Source organism: Dermacentor albipictus, chromosome 9 (genome assembly GCF_038994185.2).
Source record: "Dermacentor albipictus isolate Rhodes 1998 colony chromosome 9, USDA_Dalb.pri_finalv2, whole genome shotgun sequence".
Lineage (NCBI taxonomy): Eukaryota > Metazoa > Arthropoda > Arachnida > Ixodida > Ixodidae > Dermacentor > Dermacentor albipictus.
This window is the reverse complement of record NC_091829.1, coordinates 65700198-65718068: the sequence shown is the minus strand read 5'-3', so window position 1 is coordinate 65718068 and position 17871 is coordinate 65700198. Positions and strand designations below refer to the sequence as shown.

The following is a 17871-nucleotide window of genomic DNA, read 5'->3' as shown; positions in this document are numbered from 1 at the left end:
ACGCTCATTATTTTTGCTGCAAGGCTATGTTATGTTATGTACAAATAAGAAAATGTGGAAAAATTTTAATCAATACATTACAGGTTCTGACCGAGCTTGAGCAGCAGTTTTATAAGTTTTTAAGTTCTCTTTCCTGGTATTTATTTGCAGAATGCATACCATCAAAAGCTGGTTTCTCGTGTCTACTGATCAGTTCACAGGGCTATATTTGAAATTGAAAAATTCTTATTTTTCGTATTTATAGAGTCAAAAGCCTGCCAATGCTTAAGGTCTTGTATGCGTGGCGGGTCAGTTCAAATTGTCATATAGGCACTATACATCCAAAGAAAACATTAAATCTTCACAGGTTCTAAACTAAGAAAAGCACAACAAGAAAACCAACAGATATAACAGGGCAAGAATCAACATAAAGAAGAAATGCTCAAATGGAGAATGATATTGCATTGAAGACAAGGTACAAACATGTGCTAGATGGTTTCTATAATTCATGACCTTATGTATTTCTTAATTTATTTTATGGTGGTTAGTGTTGAATACACAGGTAAGCTATTAAAGATAAATGGCACATAAAAAGCAGTTCTTTATCCATAATTTATATATATAATGTATATGTAGTATATGTAACACATAAATTTAAATGACACATAAAAAGCACATGTGCTTTTTTCATAGTTCAGTCGTGGACCAAAATTCAACATGGTGTTAAAATAGTCAGGACAAAAAAAAGAAAAAAAAGAAAAGGAAATGGGAAAAACACCACAGCCTTCATTTGACTAAAAAGCATCCATTTATTGTTTTTGTTCTGGGTCATTGCTCTCTTGCTCATTTGTTGGTTGGAGCCAATTTCAAATCGCTGGGAAAGTGGACAAGGGGTTGCTTGCACAGGCAGAGGTGGTTGCTTGGGATTTTATGGTAGTCTTTACAAGCTGACTATACTGCTGCCTAGGTTTATTTAATCAAGAATTTGAAGGAAGCCTGCTTGTTAAGGAAGAAGCATGGCGAATAAAAATAAAGCAAGCACTTGCCATAGTGCAAAAATAAAACAACTAAAGCTTGACGTTTCAAGGTCTGTAAGGGTCCCTTGATCTTTTGTTGTGCTTTGCAAACAGGGGAGCCGCAGAGGCCCTAAAATGTCAAGTTTTAGTCTTTTTATTTTTACAATTTGGCAAATCTCTGCTTTCTTCTTATTTTCGATTTTATTTTAGCATGTCTAGATTTACATAATTGAAAAAACAGGCCTTTTGTGTTGGAATGTATGACTTACAGAACTCTCCCTCTTTAGTGGCTGTTCTGCCAAAACGAAGTTTTTCCGCCTCTGCCATGTTGAAGTATCTGGATTAGCCTGGCTTCCTGGCGAGTGGTTCTGCATACTTTTTGATGCCAGGCTCTTTGATGATTGAGATGATCGAGGAAACTGTGAACTTTGTTATGGCTTTGTGCTCATAGTTAAAGGAAAAAAACAGTCACAAAAGACAAAGGACAAGAAGAGAAGTTCACACCACAACGACTGGTGGTAGTTGTGGTGTGAACCTCTCTTCTTGTCCTTTGTTCTTGTGACTGGTTTTTTCCTTCAACTATGTATCAACTGACCCAGATTTCAGCCCTTTGTGCTCATGCCAGCCTAAAATGCCAATTGCAAGGCACTCATAGCTGAACAAGTGAATGAAAGCAGTTCAGAGGCAACATATGTCCAGGCATTGCTGTTCAGTGAATCTGAATCAGTTCAGTAAAAATGAATCAGTTTAAAGTATTGTCTGAAAACATTATCCTTATTAATTTCAGGGCAGGACATTGATCACTAAAAGAGAAAATGAAGGGCCAACTTTGATTTTAAAAATTTTCTGCTGATACCCCAGCATCGGTACGTCAGTGTGCAGTCATGAATTTTTAAGTATTTAAGTGTTTAAAAAAAATTGTATTTAGGTCATTGTGGCACATTAAATGTTATCTAAGCTTACTTACTTCAGCCTTACAGCATTAGTTGATTTTTAGCATTAAAAAAAGTGGGAGCCTGCCAAATACATGACATTATTGCTACATAGTGTGGGAACTTAAGGCACTGTAACCACAGTTCTTTCATATTTGTGTCTTTCCTGACTTTCAACATCTCTTGTCTCGGTGAGACAAGGTTTTTTTGGTATTGTAGGTTATTAATTTACCTATACAGTTCAATTTATTTTCTGTTTAGTGCCCCTTTGACAAGCTTTCTTTCTTTCTTTTTTTTTCTCCACATTCTCCACATTCTCCACATTTTCTCTCCACAGCTCTCAAATTCGTAAGCACTGTCCTCGCAATATCTCGCATGCCATGATAAGAAGCACTCACTAAGTAAACACTCAGTGAGTAAGCTCAGTAATCAGAAGGCAACGATAGTGCTGTGTGCTGTGATGTACAGCATGTTATCGCACTTTTGTTAACACTAAGGAGACAGTGGATTGTTACATCACTTGTTTCTGAGCCTAGCCAGTCTTCCTGTCATCGTTCAGATTGTGCAAACAGAGAGCTTGCGAAAAGTGCAATGATATTCGGGGTGTGAAGGATTGCTGTAGATTGTGTTGCACTGGCACTGTCTGGCGCATTGCCTAGCTTCATTTGTTGGCAGGTGATAGCTTGATCTGTCCCCACGGCCTCAAATGAACGTTAAGGCAATGCTTGTAGCTTAATATGATATTACAGCTGCATTAGAAATTGGGCCATAATCACTCAACTTTTCATATACACAGATCTAGTGATTACCTCTTGAATCAATTACTTTAGGAAGCATATTGCAGTTGCAGTTTGGTAGGGTAGACAGCTTTTACAAGGAAACTAGAGAGAAATGCTAAAGTAGTTTAGACTGATGAAGCATTCATTCATAACGTCGCTTTTGTTAATTCTGCTGTAAGATGTTGACTACTAAAATAAAAATGAAGGCGAGACATGCATTTGTTGAATTGTGCATCGAAATCTCAGTGCCAGTACATCAGCGTGATGCCACGGATTTCAATGTATTTTCTTGTACTTGGGCCATTGTGGTGCACTTCGCGTTCTTGGAACTTGCCGAATTCAACCTTTTGCCCCACCTTTACTGTTTCATAGTTAACTAGGCCCTAGCAGAGGCAGTCAAGATCGATGACATCATGTCAAGCTAATGCAAGAACTGCAAGACAGTATGGCAATGCTTCTTTCGTTTTTGTGTCTTTTCTGGTTTATCAAGCGCCCACTCACTGTAAGAGGGATATTTTTGATATTGGATAAGGGTTATTTACTAAAGTAGCTCAACTTGTTTTCCCTTTGAGTGTTCCTTCAAAGCATGTCCGCTAAGAAAGAAGTTAGCTGGATGTTAGCTTCAGCTTCTAGACATACATCTGTAGACTTGGCAAAGTGTGTTGGCTTTTCATTCAGGCACAGTACTATGTGTAATACTTATGTATTCTGTTACATATTGTGGCTATGAATAACTAGAATACAGCATATCTTCTTGATTTCCTAATGGAAAGGTAATTTTGGTTTTAGGTAAATTTATTACTGCACAAATTGTGATGTCAGCAAGCACTACCAATGTGTCACCAAAAAGATATTCTCTGTGCCTCTATAGATTACTTCTGCTTTGAATAATTACCATGCTTACTCGGTCGTAACATTCACCTGATTTTCATGGCCAGAAATGAAAAAGCAATGGCCTTATGAACCAAGGTTTGCAGCATAAAAAATAAAACGGACGACTGAAGGAAGACGCATGAAAACAGGGCCAGTGACGGTTCTGTTTTGATGTGTGTTACTTCAGTCCTTCTTTTTTTCCACTGCAAACCTTTGTTCATTATGAACCAACTAGGCTACTCTAAGATTCTTCTGCAATAGCTTGGGTTACCAGATTTTATTGTAAGAGAGAAAGTAATGACTATTTGTTTGCACTTAGGGGAAAATAAGAACACTGCATTCAAGCAACAGTGGACGAGATCCAGTGTAACATAAAACTATTCCAATCTGTTTTTATTCCAAATTGGTCATTAGCATTACGTGATAGGTCATTAACCCTCCGCGCCCATGGGCATGGCGCCCGCCCAGATGGGCTTGACCCGAGCCATTCTGACCTATTATGAAGGGCTAATGGCCAATTTGGAATAAAAACAGATTGGAATAGTTTTACGTTGTACTAGGCCAGGCTTTGTTTATTGTAGCCATCGCAGGCCTCCTCGTTACTATGTCAACAGCCTATAGCATCTTTGGTGCCATCCATAGCTTCTGAGATAGCAAATTTCTTAAGTGCTTTGCAGAATATGGCACTCTGATGAACTTGCAAAGCGAGCAGAAACAATGCCGCAGCGTCTAACGATGCAGCAAGCATGTGGTTTTGTTTGGATAACAGCAATCTTAGATGCTAACGAAGAAAGCTTGTCGCTATTGCAGTTTTAGTTATGCACTCAATCCTAATTCACATGTCGTTTTTTAGCAGTTTACTTCAGAAAGAAAGTTTGCATAAGAATCGGGTAAATGTGACACTTGATGTTATCCTGAAACGCCCAATCTGTAAACAGCCCTTGGCTATCACATTCAGTTCTGCATAGCACTATGCAGCAATAGCTTCTTTTTTACCTGAACCAGCTTAGCTGTAACTATTGACAGCATGAAATGGCACGAACTACACAGTAAAGATACACGAACAAGCGCTGACTGTCAACGGACAACTTTTTTAAAAGCACACATATAAATAAACGACGATGCACATGACAACAACCAAAAATGGCACAGTAAAGGCTCACATGGCATGAAATGGAAATATCAGTAAATCCCTAAGGAAACTTGTTAGTGCCATCTCGCACTGTCAATAGTTTCACTATGGAATACAACGTGCCCAACGTACTGCTGTTTTGCAGCTTAGCTGCGGCACATAACATCATCATCATAATTGGGCCAATTAAATCTACTATGGGATGAAAGCCTTTAGTAGGATGAAAGGATAAAAACCTACCTTTGATGAAATGCAGCTCTGTACAGCTGCATTTTTAGTCAGCTTATGCACACTGCCCAAGGTCAAGGAGCACATCGTCCACATGTACTTGTATCACTTTACCTCCCCCTCCCCTCTTTCCCCAGCGTAGGGTAGCAAACCGGATCTTACCCTCTGGTTAACCTACCTGCCTTTCCCCTTTACCACCCTCCCTCCCCTTCCCCTCCCTCTCTCTCTCTCTCTCCACATGTACTTGTGTTCCCTGCAGTGCATCTCGCACTTACAGGGGACATCCAGGTCATCACTGCAGTGTGGCTTGTAGTAAGTGGCCGCACTAATAACATACAATGAAACCTTGATGTAACGAAGCTGTATTTTCAGAAAGCTTCGCTAGGTTGAGAATTCCATTAATGTAAGGTTTTTACTTTTCAGCAGTACTCCAAAACAACTCTAATGCTTCCAGGTTGCTTCTGGCAGTGAAAGCCTTGCCTGCTGTCATTTAAATGCTCAAAACACTGTTCCTTTTACTTCTGGTCAAGTGCCTTTGTGTACTTGTACAAAAAAAAAGAAAAAAAAAGCAAGAATGAAATGGTACTTGAGTTAAACTTATTTTGTGTAGTAATTAAATAATTTTAAATTGGTTTCTGAAATAACTGTTACAGAAATTTCGCACCAGCATATAAAAAAATGCTAGGATAGGCTGCGTGTGAATTTTTTCGCGTTTAAATCAGAATTATGAGGTATCAAACTTAGCATATGAAAAAAGATATTTGGGCTTTGTTAAGTCACAAATTTGCTATGTATTTGAAGGTTCAACACCATGCAGCACGATATCTTATTGTTTTTTTAGCTGAACATGGTTGCTGCTTCTCCCATTTGCCATTATGTCTAACATGTTCAACATAGTCTAGAAATTTATGAAAGTCATCATTTCAGCATGTTGTCTTTCCTGATGCCTACATTTCCCTTCCCTTAGTGACTGCTACTATTTCTTTTCTTTTTTGCATTGATAATATACTATTCATCTGTTCTGTAAATTCTGTGTCCTGCCCAAATCCTCTTGATCCTCATCTTTTTAACATCTCCTTTGCATTGTTTGTTGCTCTCCTTTTTTTAATGCAGTGGGCTCTCATGAAATGGGACATAAATGAATCGGAGAAATAAGTTCTGTTTACCAGGAGTTCCATTTACTGAGGGAGTGAGCTCAAGGGTACACACGATGCTCTTTTGAAAGGAGTCGAAATTTTATTGTCAACAGCAGGTAATAGGTGTAGCAGATCTTATTACAAAGCTTCTTATAAATTTTCTACTTGTATGCAGCCGTTTGACTAGAGCTAGCAGCAAAATAACATCATTCTTTCCCCCACCCCTCGCCCTCCCCCCACAATAGAGAGAGAGAGAGAGACTGTAAAAAAAAAAAATCACTGTTTTAGTGAAGCAACCAGTCTTGAAGTCATTGATAGCTTTGCCCTTCATCTAGAGTTTGAGTGCATTGTGTGCGCATTTCTGTGTCGCCATTGGAAACACCAAGCAAACTGACAGCTCACTGACATTGCCAACACAAAAGCAAGCCACAGAAAGCTGTGACCATGGCAGAGCCAGACATACCATGGCACCAACAAAATCTAGCAAAGACCACCTTGGCAAAAACATGGAGAACTGTGAATCGGAGACGCTCCGTTGCAACCAAAAGGGAATTGGATTAACAGTCCAGAACCCGTCTATGGAGATCGGTCCTTCAGGGCTCAGTGCAGCAATGCAAAGCAGCTAACTGGTGAGAAAACCTGAAAAGGAAAAGTGCAAACAGTGATGCTTCTCGTGATGATGCTGAAATTGGCTGTTGAGTTTCCTTTTTGGTAATATTTTTAGTTCCGTTTACCCAGAGTCAGAAAAGAATGTGGTTCTGTTTGTTGAACTTCTCTTTGCATTGCCTTAATGCAGAACTAACCACACAGAAGGTTGTTGGTCTCTTTAAAGGGACACTAAAGGTTAATAGTAAGTCAACGTGGGCTGTTGAAATACCATCCCAGACACCTCGAAACTCTTGTTTCGTGCGAAGAAGAGACTTATTTTAAGAGAAAATGCGTTCTGAAGCGTCCACGTACTCCTAGCGCAGTTCAAATCACCCGCCCTCCGATCGAGGAGTATTAACGTCATGGTCTCATAGCGACGTTGCGCCGTCGGTGAGTAAAATGGCTCCCGCAGACGGTGCTACAGCTTTTCTGCACAAAACGCAAATGCGCGGCCAGAAAGAGCCAAGACAGAGCCGACAGCAGCATGAAAATGGAACTATGGTGGCTAGCGGAAGGGAAAGTGCACGACGATAAGCTGGTTCTTTATTTTATGATGCCAACTTCAACACTCGTTGCAATGGATGACCCTGGCAACGACACATTAGCTCGCGATGCTGGGTTCGAGTTCAGCGATTTAAGCACTGATGAATGTGACCTGCTGTTAAGGGCTAGCACTGCTGGCGTCGTTGCGTACTACTACTACGACGGCCTGCTTTGAAAAGCACTTCACGCGACTTCAGTAAGTCGGCATTGAACTCGTAATCCTCTGGACGAAAGTGCAGCGAGCACACTAGGTGATTTTTCGGCTCTTTGCCAGCGCGCTGTGGCAGAGGTACGACAGTTAACCACTTCGAACGGAGAGGTTCACTCGTTGGCACACAGTGATACGTAACGTTGGATTCGCCACTGCAACTGTCCTTGGCCAAGTTCCGCGGACCGTTCGCGCTTCCCATGACATCACATGGACGTGGCATTCTCGCTGCTTGTTCCAAATGCAAGTTTCGTGAGCCAGCAGGACAACCGCAGCACGACGCGATAAAGAAACAACTGAAACTCGAAACGCGCGCAGAGTCGAGCGAAAACGAAACCTTTCGATCTCCCATACTACTCAAGAGTAACGTCAAAATGTTATTTTTTCTTAGAATCGAATAGAAGTAGACAAGTAGCATTTTCTTCTGTCTTATAATCTTATGAAATTTTCTTTTTAATATGAGTAGTTGAGTATAGTGACATAAATTATGATGAGGAGTGCTTTCGTCATCGGGCTAGTACCGGAATGTCGCTGGGGGGTCTCAAATCGTGTCATGCATTTACCTCAATTTCTCGGTTACTAAAGCTCTGTTCACGATTATATTGACGCCTTAGACGTTTTAGAGCATTGCTTTATCACTTTAACTTGACTTTCTGGTAACCTTTAGTGTCCCTTTAAGTGGCAATTCGGTTAAAGTAATTTCCATTTACTAAAATTCTACTGCATTTTCTTTCTACAGCAATAGGCTCTTATTGTCAAGTAACAATGGGAATTTCTTGATGCTCATTTTCTGCTGCGGGAATGATCATATTACAGTTGAACCTCAATGTTACAAATTATCAGATATAACTAAGTAAATATAAATTTCATGACTTTCTTGCTGATATTGGCATGTATGCTTATAATGAATATTGTATACAGCAAAGTTATTTTTGTGTGTTGGATGCAAATGTCAAAAAGAAATAAGGCACTATAACACGTATTGAAGCTGGGGCATCTAACTCTTAAAATTAGTGCTTCAAACAGTGCCATGACAGCATTGACAAGACATCAGTGTTTAAGGCATTAATTGCTCACAGGGTCACAAGAGGGCAGAGAAGAGTCTTAAACCAGCAGGCTAACGAAGAAGATCTCACCATTGATGAGAAAGGTGTTGGCTTAAACGTGCCGGGGGAAAAGTAATTTCTTGTCTTACTCGCGGTCTTTGAGAAGTGTGATCATCTCACTGAAGCTTCATAGACGTGCACCACTGCCGCATGTCGTCTGCTATGGTTGATATTTCCTTACTCCTCTCAGCAGCTTTGGTGGCTGCACATGTGACAACACAAAATGCTCTGCATGTCTGCCACTGTTCTTCACCATATCTTGCATGGCGAGCAGAACATAATAGGAATAGGACAGATGGCAGCACTCAAGGACAGCGGGCAACGGCATCCTCTTCCTATTGTGTTGTGCCTGGTGCTTAAGACCCATGATGAATCTGTACCAACTACAGAATAAATGTATTTAGTTTGCTTATATTGTCTTGCAAGACAGCTGTTGGAGTTGTTGGCTCCCTTGTAAAGACAAGACACCGGGGCACCTTCAAGGACCAGTGAAATCAAAAATCATTGAAATCCGTGATCTCTTTTGGCTCCATCCCATGAGCTTGCACAAAGGAGCCAATTACATCATGGATTTCTTTGACCTTTGGTTTCATTTTTTAACAAAGTACTTATTGTAGCTACAAATTTATTCATTGTGTGTAAAGTGAATAAGTGTTGCATGAAACAAAAGATAAGTAAATGAATGCAAAATTCGTTGTAAGCAGGCACCCAAAGCAAGACAAGGGAAAGAAAGGACAGGACAAGTATTGTTTTGCCACTGCAGCTTTCTTGAAATGAAAAGGGTGTTGGTCCCACATGAAATCAGCAGAATGGCATCCTCACATGTGCACGGGCAAGTGCAACAAATCCCATGACCAGATTGCACAATCGAGAAAGACACCTTTTGTATGACACTTGATTGAAGTGTTTGTCCAAATTTGCATGCACTTCCGTGGTGCACCTGGCATGTTGGCCTCACTTTCTCTAGCTTGCCCACATTGCCGATGTGGTAGTGCAGAATTTGAGGATGAGTGTTTGCTCTTGAGACATGGGCTGCTCACTAGCTTTCCAGTTGCAGCAGCTGAATTTTAATAGAGAGCAGTTGTGCAACCACCAGTGTGCTAAAGTCATTGTGTGCATCGGGAATCATAAGTGATGGGATTAAACCAATACCATTCATTGTAACGCCTCCTGGAATGTTTTCTATGGTGCCACACATATATCTCATCTGCAGCTTTGAATCACATTCTTGTGATTAGTGACTGTGATTATGTGGCTGAGTGGGTTGGTAAGCAGTGGGGAGCCAACTTTACATTGGAAAATGTTTTGCAAATCAAAGGGAAAAGTTGTTGTACACTCCAGTGTAAGACGAAGCTATGTTGTGTTTCTATGGACTTTCTCAGAACTGATTTGCCATATGGAGAATGTTCTTAGGAACATTGTAAAGGCATTTTTTTTTCCATTAGAACCTGTCATGCTTGCTCAGTACTTGCAGCAACCTGCTGCTTAGTGCAGTCATAGGTTTAATTTCCGGTCATGGTAGCCACATTTGAACATACCTTGGTTTAGATACGTGCTGTAGGTAACGTGAGGTGATAGAAATTAATGTGAAACCTCTCACTACAGCATCTCAAGTATTTCGAGTGTTGCTTTAGAATATTAGGCCCCTTCATTGAGTCAGCCAGTCTTGCGTAAGATGAACTCTGTTTTAATTTACTGTAGGTAGGCCACCACTTGTTACTTTTACACATTGATCAGCTTTTCGTTTGAGTAAGTGTAATCTTGACAAGTGCACAATGTACCCTTTGATATTATACAAGAAGCTGCAGATTGCAGGGCAGGGGAAAGGCCTCCCATGGTTGCTGATTGTCTGCTGCAATTGTCATGTTCCTTTGTTATATCCATTGCCACCAAGAATAACTTAGGCAAAAGTGAGGATGACAGTGTGCAGACTGCTTCACACCAAAAAGAGAAGGAAGCAGGTGGGCGGGTGTCTTATCGTCTCGAAAGGCACGGCACCTCAAGTTGCTGTCCCATGCCCCTGTTGCAAGATCACTCGCCCAATCCCTATGCTTTCCAGGTATCTATGGGGCAGAGAGAGAGCTGAGAATCAGGAATGCGAAGTGAAGCAGATAGCAATTGCTGATAGTAGTTAGGTGTTTCTGTCTACTATGTAGTGCTCACTGTCATCTGCTTGTCTTCCATCTACACCGTCAAACATGCTGATGGTGTCCCGTTATGTGACTTTGTCATTGTGTGCTCGCACATTAGTTTAACCATGTATTTAATGCATTTGTCACATGCACACACTGTTGTGCGCTGTTTAACAGTATTCATGGATGTCTGGGGCAGGAACAGTCCTCATGCTGCAAATATATCTGAGGCTTTTTGCTAGTTACATGACTTCTGCTGGCCTCCTCATTTATAAACTGATACTTTAAGCAATGGGCTGTGTTAACACCTACTAAGTTGAGCAGCAGTGCAGTAAATTTTCATTGCTTCAGACCCAACATGACTTGAAAAACCACTTCAGAGTGAAAGAAGCGGTTAATCGTAGGAACATTTTGAGACTTTTAATGATTCACATTAACACTCATGTGAAATTAATGAATGTCAGCTGCACAGAACTAAAGAAGTAGGCTAAGGAGGAATGCTAAAGCACAGGAGTACTGACTTGGGCTTGTGCTGGCATAATATGGATGATAACAATAGTATTGGTGGCAACATTTGATCATGGATGTCTGTGACTAAAGTAGGCAGAACCGCAATTGCAGTGAGCAACTATGTTCCACTTACTAAAGCTTTTATAAACATGTTGGTAGTAAAACAATTACCATGAAGGTACTTTTTGAGGTTTTGTATGCATGTTTTTCTTTAATGAGATGGGTTACGCACCACAGGAATCTTTCTAATGCATTATAAAATAATGTTACACTGCATCGATGAGCGCTGCTGCTTTCTTGGGTGTCTTTCACTATGTTAAAGGCTGGTACATCTATCTATCTACGCTACCATCTATACTGCATACATCTACGCTACCATATCATCTTTTTTTTTAAAATTCTATAATAGTTACAAGTTAGGAGCTATAAATGCAGAGCATCTGTAGAAGTTGTGGGCGTTATGCCGACACTTCAGCTGGACTTTTTTAGGAGGCTGAAATGCTCCAACCACTCTCAACACTACCGTCCCCCCCCCCCACTTTTTTTTTTGCTATAAGATTTATATTAAAAAATTGTGGGTACCAGTGGGGGCAGTTTTCTCTTCACCTAAACCGCCTAATAAAGAGACGGACTTTTATTAGAGATAGAAATTACAATTAGGCACTTAACATTCTTCTTATTAACTTTTTAACTGTTTAAGGCATGTGTTACACCTTCTAAATTGAAGCCAAGCTGCAGTGAAGTCACATCCCAGTAGCAGAAATTCTGAGACAAGCACCAATTGAGAGATGTCTGTCCTAAAAAAACAAGCCACAAAATGTGCATTGGCGCACTGCACATTTTTTTCATCCTGCAGTGAACAAACTTTTTCGTTTGTCCATTTCTCCTTTCTTGGTCCTGTTCTTTGTGTTGTTTACCTTGTAAACTCTGAATTTCAAGGTTGTCATGGAGATTTCCGCATCACCTTTTTGTGGCATTGCATATTTTGGCAGTGTGAGGAAAAGGTCACAATGCTGTGGAAAAAAGGCTGTCGAAGCGGTGTTTCTATGGGGGCTGAATGCAAATTGTGCCTACGTACCATGCTGGGTGCATATGAAGTATCATAGGTGGTTGAAATTGATCCCAATCCCTTCACTGCAGTGTCCTACATAAGTACTTGTGCTGCTTCCTGACTTTGTATTCCACTAGTCAATTTCGGTGGCGTCTGTCAGGGGCTAGTTATAGTTATGTATAAATAGGATAGGGCCACATTGTTGTTGATAATCTGATGAAATTTCATCTGGTTTGGAAGAATGACACACACACACACAAAAAATAAAGAGAGGGGAGATGTCGGTTAAGAGAAAGAGATTAATGAAAACTTGACGCTTCGGCTCCCACATGGGAGTCTTGTTTGTGAGCAAGGCTCCTGTAATTTCTCTGTTTTGGTTGGTGCCTGTCTAGATTTTTTTTTCAGTCACATTGTACTTGAAACTAAATAAGGACTTAAACCTGCAATGTTTTGTGCACAAAAACAGCCAAAATACATGAAAACTTCTCATTTTTTCCTTTTCTTTCAGTATTTATGCATGAAATTTGTTTCCCAATACAATTGCTACTGCAGATGCTCATTCATCCCTACAATCACTGTTGTTGAGTTTGATTCCCTAAATGCAATTAGTTCTTGTCCCTACATTCAGATAGTTGCAGTGCTTGTATTCATACTTGCTGCTTTTGTTAACTGCAGTCTCGTGCATCATTTACTGTTTTTGACTCGATTTCTTTTTTTTTTAATCTTTCATACTACTACTGCCATACTGTCTTAGCTTTCACAAACTCTTGGCACCATTGTGTTGTTATATGATATACTTCTGCCATGGTTATTTTTCCTAATGCCATTTAGAGTCGTGAGCCTCTTTTGCTTCATAGTGTATATTTGTCCTCATCTTTTTACAGCGAAACTGTATATAGCTACCCTCTTGCGGTGGTCGATGTCTGTTCGTTTACGTGTCGCATCGACACGAAAAAATTTTTGTCTCCAATTTCTTGCGAATGCTCTGTAACTTCTAACATAGGTATCTTGGAAAAATATATGCTGAAGTTGGCCGCTAAGACGACTCTGTCATTACGCCGAGTTTCATTTACTTGTCATAATTAGTTAGTTCACAGTGAAGTTGTAAACGTTACAAAATTCCCATCTGCTGTTAATACACGGCCATCTACAGGGGGAGTGTGGTTGCAAACAGCTTTAACTCTTGTTTTATCGAGGCTATCCTAAAACATTATATGACAATTAGCCCCTAAGATGACTCAAACATCACGCTGAGTTTCATGTACTTTTCATAATTTTGTAGTTCACAGTGAAGGTGTAAATATTCTGGAATTCTCCTCTGCCTTGCGGCGGTACTTGCACACATCACTACTTCATAAAAAAATAAGAATAAATCACTCCAGAGTCAAAAAATGTATTCGTTGTCTGGGTCTATCAGCAATAATAATAATGATAATAATAATAATAACAACACCTCTATATACATAGATGCATTGATTGAGGTAAAACACACCACAGCTTCGCTACTCATCCTTCACAGAGTGGAAGGGCTGATGAATTTTTTTTGTATCTTTTGCAATGTGCCTTCCCTAAAATAATGCTGTCTGGGTGAATGCACTGATACGAATGAATTATGATGAATACATGAATGATTCATATATGAATAATAAAAATATGCATTCTTGAACTGATATCATTGGTGCCATGATTAAGGAGCGAAATTCGAAATGGAAAACTTTGTCCACCATCATTTTAACAGGCTCTACCTATGGGCAAGTCGGTAATTCATGATAGCAAAAATTTTTAGCCCAGAGGTAAGATAGGAGCAACGACACTGGTTGTGTATAATCTTGTCATTGCCCCCCCCCCCCCTTCTTTCCCTTTTTTTTGCACTAAGTATTCTTTCTTCACCATGTCTGCTAATAGTTGGCGCTTTCTTTTTGCCAAAGAAATTCATAATTTTTAAAGAGTTATCTACCAGTCTAGACTGATTTGGTGTTTAGTGCTCCTTTAATTATGTTGTAGCCATAGTCTTAAGCTGTGCTTTGCTTAAATATTGGATCATTGATGCACTCATTATTTGACCATTTGGAGCAGCACATTTGCAGCACATTAGCCATAGTGTCATGTTCTAGTGATGATGAAAAACCAGACACATGTGACCAAATTGCAGTTTAAGAATATGCTCTTTTTTGGCTACACTTGTGCCCAGAAAGGCAAGCACCACCCTAATCACATTGATAGAGGCGAGTTACGTTGTCGGTTGTCAAAATGTAGTCTCTTATCACAGGTTGTGTTCGTTCGATATTTATACATGTCTTGCCGTACATTCCAGATAGATCACTGGTGCTCATGTACATTCATGAATGTACAATATTGTTTGCAATGCACACAAAGTCTGATCAGACATACGTCCTTCATCATAAAATTGGTGGCAACGATCAAGAAATTGCAAGTACTGTAGGTATGCCTTGCACTGACCAACAACTTGATAAGGATGCTAATCCAGTGAAAACAAACACTGTCAAGAAGTAAAACAACAACATGTGGCAATATGCCTGGCATTCTTTCTGTTTTGTTCTATTGTTGCTGTGCAAATTTTATGATCTTCATTATTGAAATTTTAAAAAATGCACAACAGGTTTTGACATTCGTGAGAATGCATGGTAGACATTGACCAGTCACAGCAGTCATTCTTGCATAGTATTGCCATTTTGAAGAAACATGATTCCTAGTTATTCAGTGACAAGAATCGGGGACTGAGGGTCTCAATCTTTAACGGCAAGCACATACTAAGCCAACGGGCAGGTCTAACTTTAGTCGTCATTGTCATCACCATCGTCATTTTATTTTATGTGCTCTGCAGGACAAAGCCCTCTTTCAGCAATCTGCCAATTATCTCCATTTTATGCCCGCAAATTTTTCTAATTTAATCACACCACCTAGTTCTTGGCTATCCTCTACCGCACTTCCCTTCTCTTGGCACCGATTCTGTAACTTTAATAGATTCCCGGTTATCTGCCTTATGCATTACATGTCCTGCCCCACTCGATTTCATCCTTCTCTTGTCAACTAGAATATTGGCTACTCATGTTTCCTCTCTAATCCACACAGCTGTCTTCCTGTCTGGATTAGACAGGAACATTTAATACCTTGGCATAGATGCCCAAGAAAGTAGATGGGATGACAGTGCGTGCCATAGCTCAGTAGGTGGAGCACTACACGCATTATGCAGAGGTTGTGGGTTCAGTTTCCATGGATGGCAACTCATCTTTTCTTTCTCTTTGGTTTCTTTTTTTTTCTTTATTAGGAATAACTAGCTTATAGCAGTATTAACCCTCACTCACAATGTAACATTTCCGATTTCTCATATGCTTTCCTTGGCTTCACTGTCTGCCAGCTTGATGTAGTGACGAACAGTAGGTAGGTATGTTTGGCAGCCATTAGTTTATTTAGTCAAGTTTAGCTTTGGCTTAGTCTAATTGAACACTCATCATGATGGCACCAGGTGCACAGGTAAAGCTGCATTAACAAAAAATTGCAATGGCTATGACTTGGTGTTGCTGTCATGGTTCGCTTTGCCAACCATCAACTCTTTTTTTACTTAAAATGCTAGAGGGGATTGTGATGCCTATGTCCTCATGCAATGCCAATATGATTATTCAACCAACTTGGGAATAGTGGGAATTAATTAAGGGAAAATGAGACATCCACCCAATCATAGCATTTGCTACAAAGGAAGCCCATACGGGTTCCTCGAAAGGAAAGCCTCGCAGTTGAAGGAATATTCATCCTGGTCCGGAACTCAAACCCGAGACCACCGTCTCTCTGGGGCAGCCGCTTTACCATCTGAGCTAACCAGGCGGCTAACAGATGGCAGGGCGAAGTTGAATTTGTGAACAACTCGAAGCAAGGGCAAGAGTTTAACATAATAGTTCTGCGGAAACCTGCAAGGGAATAAAATTAAATTATGGGGTTTTACGTGCCAAAACCACTTTGTGATTATGAGGCACACCGTAGTGGTGGACTCTGAATATTTAGACCACCTGGGGTACTTTAACGTGCACCCAAACCTAAGTACATGGTTGTTTTCGCATTTCGCCTCCATCGAAATGCAGCCGCCGTGGCCGGAATTCGATCCCGTGACTTTGTGCTTAGCAGCCTAACACAATAACCACTGAGCAACCATGGCGGGTTGCAAGGGAATAGTGGAATGTTTATGAATTCGCCAAACTTTGTTCTTCTGTCTTTAGTTGATCTCGTGGACGCTCGTACTAACATTTTTGAAGCCCATTCTGACATGTTACATGCAAGCATTTTCTGTGTTCATGCCTGCATAGCTAAAACAAAAAGCAATTTCCTTTTGCTAAAACCTGTCATTTGGCATTCGTCAGATTTTACTACATACTGTCATCATTGCTCTCTGTTATCCTTGTTGCCAGAACTCGTGCTCAGTAAAAACTGAGTTTGCTGATCTAAAAATTACGTTCCATCACTTTTCTTTTGTCACATGCATTGTGAGATCTGTGGATCTGAGTTCATTTGACAATACATTTTCTGCTGTGACATAGAAAAGGGGGCTCTTCAAAAGTAGTTTTCAGTCACCTTAATAGCCTTTATATGCTGATGTATGTAGCTTTGCCCTGTTGCTAAAAGTCTCTAAAAGCATTGTATTTCTCTTTATAGCATAATGCTATCCGAGCGAGTGTAGCGACACAAATAAATGAACAAATGAGAACATTCATTCTTGAACTTAAGTGTTTTCCTGTGCATTAAAGGGTCCATATTCAAGGGCTTCCTCCTCCCTTCCTTATATGATTATTCTGGAAGTAATATCTTGTGGAACTTCTGATGTTGCTTGCAATGTTGTAATCTTGCTAGCATAATACCCCAAGGAACCACAAAAGCTGCTTTGCCGTGTGAGGGTGGTTTTGAGATTGTACATGTATTTCATCTCAAGCCACTTATTTGAAACCACAGCAACAGCGATTAGTAGAAACTTCGATAGGAATGGCATGGCTGTTCACAGGAAAGAGAGAGAGAGAAATAGAAGACAGGAAAGGTAGGGAGGTAAAGGTTTGTTCTATAACTGTAGAATCTACATCAGTAGGGACCAATAAAACGTAAGAGAAATTTTTTAGCTGGTCTAGGCAAGAAAGAAGCTCGGAATTCAAGGTGAGGGTCGCTTACCCCTATGTGCGAGGGTTGAGCGTTTTTTTTTTTTAATTTTTCTCAATTTCTACCTGCCGCAGTATCTCGGTGACTGTGGCATTCTGCTACTGAGTGTGACGTCACGGGCTAGATATCTCACTGTGGCGGCACATTCCAAGGGAAGGCGATGGAATGGGAAAAAAAAAATGCTTGTGTTTTTAGATTAAGATTATGTTGTGAACAACTGCAGCTGGTCAAAATTGATTCGAGGCACCTCAGTATTGCGTCCCTCGCAGGAGAGGTTCTTTACAATACGTTCCAGAAGGGCCCACTCTGCATATGCTCCACCCAGCCATGGACACGAACTTCCTTCTAGCTTCCAAGTGGATATGTTACAACAGCAAAAAACTTTGCAGTAACAAAGTGCCAGTTTGCATTGGTCTGCGGCCGTGAAAGCACTATCTACCT

General features: G+C 40.4%; 1 protein-coding gene across 3 annotated transcripts in view; it reads left to right on the top strand.

The window, feature by feature from the left end:
- LOC135921842 (KICSTOR complex protein SZT2-like) overlaps nt 1–17871 on the top strand; it is a 259666-nt gene that overhangs the window by 83186 nt on the left and 158609 nt on the right. The gene's annotated exons all lie outside the window — the stretch shown is intronic.